A 5,248-nucleotide genomic window follows, 5' to 3' on the forward strand; every position below is an offset into this window, starting at 1 on the left:
ATATATATATATACACACGTTACTGTGAATGACCGAAGTTGGTAGATGCCAACTTCCACCGGTTGACAATCACATTGTCGCTTTCGTAAATGTCCGAAATATATATTAGATCTAGTTAAGTGCCATTGCCCGATATACATTTGCCAGGTACTCCGAACACTGATGTTTCTTCTAATCTATCCTCAGCAGATATTAAAATATTGACGAATCAATTCTTATCAAATTGCATATAACAAATATTTCGGACATTCATCAATGTGACTATGTGATTGTTGACATTCACCGGTGAATGTCAACATTTTCTTGATTTCGGCTGTTCACTGTAGCATATAAATTGAGCTCCACTTGATACTTTAATTATTCATTCTGTGCTTATATATTTGAAATTATAAATTTATCCAAATTAATAATTATCCTTAATTGTGCTAATAGAGACTTAATTTTTTTCCCATGCATTAAGGGATGAAATATAACCATAATAATAAAATAAATAAAATCATTAACTATTCAAAGCTACCTAAACAATCATTTAAGACTAACAGAAGGAATTTAAGCAAATACTTATCATATAACTTATTATGTAATACTACTTGAAATATTACTAAATACTACCTAACAAAATGAATCTAAATAAATGCTTAATGCATAACTAATTATTTAATACTGATCGCTATAGTGCAACCAATTTAGATAAAGAAATAGATCAAGAGTATCGAGAGAAATTTGCCTTCGTGGAGGACTTTTCGATGGAACTAGCTCGCATTTGCGTTATATGGAGAGGAAAACCCCGAAGGCCTTAAACGGTTATCCGTGAAAAGTTAAATTATTTTATACTCTTTTGGTCAATTTTCAACATTCTATAAAACATTTAGGTTTTCTATTTTTAAATTGTCGCCGACAGAGTATTGAAAAAGTATAAACAAGCCTTACGTGCTTAATATCTTGTCTACTATTTTGAGAGTGATTTATGAGATGAAAATGTTTCTACAAGGATAAGAATTATATTTTTAGAATATCTAAAAATTTGTAAAATAATTAATAAGTAAAAAAAAAAATTCCTTTATTCTTCCGATATTTTTAAGCATGTCACTAAGAATTCAACATTCCATTTGGATTTTTGCTTTCCTGCATCACACTGAAACGTTGTTAGAAAATGATTTCCCGCCCAAATCTTACGTTCTTGTTATTTAGTCCTTCGTTCTATGAAGGATACTACTTTTCGGCTTTTTTAAATTGAAAGGCTAGGGAAAATATACGACACATATTTGCCTAATAACATTCTTATACGAAACGGTTTCTTAGTATTGTCTGCATTTTACAATTTATCGGAATTTCCATTACTGAATAATGTTTATTTTTCCAAAATATAACTTCCAAAATGTAATAAATGATATTTTGGAAATATCGTTTGCAATAATTTTTATTTTTCCAAAGGATATATAGTAAATATTTTGTTAAAAATAAAGTCAAATAGTTTCAAAAACGCATGCAATTTCAGCCTACGTGTACAAAACAGAGCAGCAAAATGCGTTTGCAGCTGGTCATGACCTTTATAAGGTACCTTGTATAACTCTCTTTATATCGAAGTAATTCTTTAATCTAAATCTATTGTATTATGAAAAAATCGATTAAAAAATTAAAAAAGAATGCAAATTAGCATTTTGCTCACATTTTTTTTAATCTTCCGCGTTTCATAATGCAAGACCTTATAAGTCCTTTTTAGGCGCACTTAAACAGTTAAAGACTAAAAACTATATTTGAAAAGTTAGATTGAGCCAGACTTTAAACGTAAAATAAAGAAAGAAAGAAGGAAATAGAGCTATTTTTCATTCTTAAAATTTCCTGAACAATTATTATTTAAGAATTATGCTTATAAATAGTTAGATGCATCGTTGATTATACTATGACAGTCGTATACTCTGCACTATATATTTCTATTTACTGTAAATAATGTTTTTTTATGTAACTTAAGTGTGAACTATTACATCTAAAAAAAATATCAGTTCTAATAAAGCAATCTGTTTGTGTTAAAGCAAGTGCAGAGGAAAATCTAAAATTTTATTTTTAAATTTATCCCCTGTCAAACTTTTGTTTTATTCTTAGTGAAATATTTTGTTTTGAGTCAAATATTTTATATAAAATTTGAAATAAACTTAAAGTTTTAGTGTACTGGTCATCGATTGGCTGTCCTATTTGGACCTCTTCTTCCCTCTTTATGTAGGCTAGCGACAAATAAGATTTTGCTAAATCAAGAAATCATTAGAAGTGCAGTGAAAATAAGAAATACAAGAAGACTTTTTGCATCTTTGATAAAATTTGTTTAATTACCGTCATTGTGCAGCGGGGGCTACTTTGTGCAAATTCGAATTTGGCACTTTTCAAGTGCTGCTATTCAGTATTATGTTTTTTTCACGTTAAAAATGTGTGGAATTTGAAGATAGAAGTCTCTTCTATTACTACAAACATTTTTTCGAATTTTAAAACGATCTCAGAGTGTGTTTCGTTCATCCAATGTCAACAATTTTCCGAGGACGTCGGATGTCGAAAAGTGTGCGTGGAAACTTTAGCTGTGAAATGCAAAGACGTTGATAAAACAATTGTAAGTGCAAAATTTTTTATTTATACGTTAATAAACAATTATATCATGTTAGCGTTAAAAAAAATTTTAAATTAATAACAAATAAACGGAAAATGAAAAGAAATGCACTGTGGGGCTACTTTATGCAAGGTTTCATTCGTTTCTTTTTTCGACAGAAAAATTGTCAGACGTTATAAAAAAAATTACCTCGAACGAGAAATTACCTTGATTACACTTTAGAAAAGCTGCAACAGTGTTTGCAAGCAGTTGCTGGTGGTATATCGATTGTAGAAGCTTCTCGGAAGTACAAAATCCACAGAAATACTATCTCTAATAAAATTCACAAGAAATACCTGAAACGTGCTGGTAAACTTTTATCTTTCTTCTAATGAATTAATCAAACGATTTAACACATAAAAATATATTTAATAGGACATCAGGTGATTTTTGTCGTGTTCATTCAAGCATGTTATGTTCAAATTTATCTATATTATAAATGTAAATAAATATGTAATAATTATTATTTTTGAAATATCATCCATTTCAATGTTAAAAAAAGTATATGGTTTCCTTTTGCTTAAACTCAAATGTTTTGAAATAAACATTCTTTTTAAGAAAAATTCTTCAAGAAAAATGGTTTTTTAACGCTGAAAATTATTTTCAAACTAATATCTTTACATATCTTGATGTTTTTGTCTTCAAAAATGTCAACAATTAACTTTTTTAACAATTTTATATCAATATTTTACTAAAAACATGATTATTAAACTGAATTCCTATCGCTGCACAAAGTAGCCCCATTTGGGGGCTACTTTGTGCAAGGAATGTTTTGAATTATTATTCGTAAATATTACATACAAATAATGCCAATATTGATCAAATTCACTCGTCTGAGTTTAGTTATGAATATAATATCGATAAATTTTACTGAAGTTTGAATTAACATAGTTTTTTTACATGTCAAAGTTCAAAAACTGCGAAATCCTGCACAAAGTAGCCCCGAATGACGGTACTGTGTTTGTTTAATTACCGTTATTTGCATCAAAGATATGGCAAAGCAAACAAAATGCACATTCTATATGAAGTTGGAGAAAATTAACCGAAAACACAATAATTATTCAGCACAGAGGCCCAATAAATGCTTAAAAAGCTTACGTTCAGTTGAGTTGTTTAGAAGTTGAGTATATCAGAATTTTCGAACCTGCCTTAGATTTTAAAAACGTTAAATTTCCAACTTTTTTTTAAAAATTTTCTATATTTTTCCGAATTCTAATCCAGTTTTGTAGGGCAAAATATTGAATCATTTGATACTTTGCTGAAAAGGATCTTAAAGCTACTAAAGTGAAAGAGAAATTAAAGTCTTACCAATCAAAAAGCAAAATATCATCAATGTTTCTAAGACAATTTTTATCTATTTAGAATGATATGTTTTGTGGAACTTTAGGAACCAAATAAACACAAACACAATAGAAATAATTACTTTTAATATAAGTAGATCCATAAATCAAGGTCAATCGGAAACGAATAGAACTCTTCCGCGACCAGAAAAGAGATAATTTTCTTCGGAAATGCAACCACAGTACGCTATTGCCCTCTTCAAGGGAAACTTGCTCAAAAGTTAAAGCGTTTTTCGATGTATCGAGAATACATAATGAATCAACAAAAGGAAGCGATAGAGTTGAATGGGTTTTTTTACAGTTGAACAGGTGTTGCCATTGCTTTCTTATGTTTTTATCGGGTTTATTTAATTATAGAGCATTTGCCTTAATTTCGAACAAAATCTGTAATAGAACCAAAGACACTTTCTCGCACTATCACTCCTAACGCAGTAGAAGATATTACTCAGGGAAGATAATTTTTAAGAATGGCAACAATTAAATCGATATTACCACTTAAAGGACATTTTTGTAAGGTTGTATAAACAAATAATTGTAATATTAATATTTCACTTTACTGATTGAAAAACCAGAAAAATAAAAAAATTTTATTTGTATGAAAATATTAAGAATCATTTAAATAATATTTTTGCTGAATTGTATTCGGAAATCTTGATTCGTTTTATTTTATTTTATTTTATTTTATTTTATTTTATTTTATTTTATTTTATTTCATTTTATTTTATTTTATTTTATTTTATAAGCGTCATTGAGCTGTCGAGCCATTTTTGAGTTCACGACTAACAATGCTCAACTCCATAACCTTATAATTTCGAACCCAATTCAGAAGACAAGGAAACTCTTGGATCAAGTATAAGGAAAAATTTGTCTTCGTGGAGGACTTTTTTTGATGGAACTAATCCGTATTTGCGTTACATGGAGAGGAAAACCTCACACGGTTTGTGAATGGCGAGAGGATTCTAACCAATAACACGTCTACCATTGAGAATATTTTGCGTGGACACTGTGGTCGGTGCGAGCCGAGTGCAGAATTTGTAATAACTAGAAATCGCGGGATTTGAACCCGGGTCACCTCTATGGAAAGCGAGCGCTCTATCATCTGAGTCACCACTGATAAACCTTGATTTATCTTATTTTATTTTATAAGCATCATTGAGTTGTCGAGCCATTTTTGAGTTCACGACTACCTATGTTTAACTCTGCAGCCTTATAATTTCGTACCCAATCCAGAAGACAAAGAAACTCTTGGATCAAGTATTGGGAGAAATCTGTC

At 29.6% G+C, this 5,248-nt stretch overlaps 1 protein-coding gene across 1 annotated transcript in view; it reads right to left on the reverse strand.

The window, feature by feature from the left end:
- LOC107436095 (ileal sodium/bile acid cotransporter) overlaps nucleotides 1-4,052 on the reverse strand; it is a 46,105-nt gene extending 42,053 nt beyond the window's left edge. Inside the window, exon 1 of the mRNA XM_043051433.2 lies at nucleotides 3,944-4,052. The gene's annotated coding sequence lies outside the window, so the exon portion shown is untranslated. The remainder of the gene's footprint in view (nucleotides 1-3,943) is intronic.
- Nucleotides 4,053-5,248: the final 1,196 nt, after the last annotated feature.

This window comes from Parasteatoda tepidariorum, chromosome 2, assembly GCF_043381705.1.
Source record: "Parasteatoda tepidariorum isolate YZ-2023 chromosome 2, CAS_Ptep_4.0, whole genome shotgun sequence".
NCBI classification, from domain to species: domain Eukaryota; kingdom Metazoa; phylum Arthropoda; class Arachnida; order Araneae; family Theridiidae; genus Parasteatoda; species Parasteatoda tepidariorum.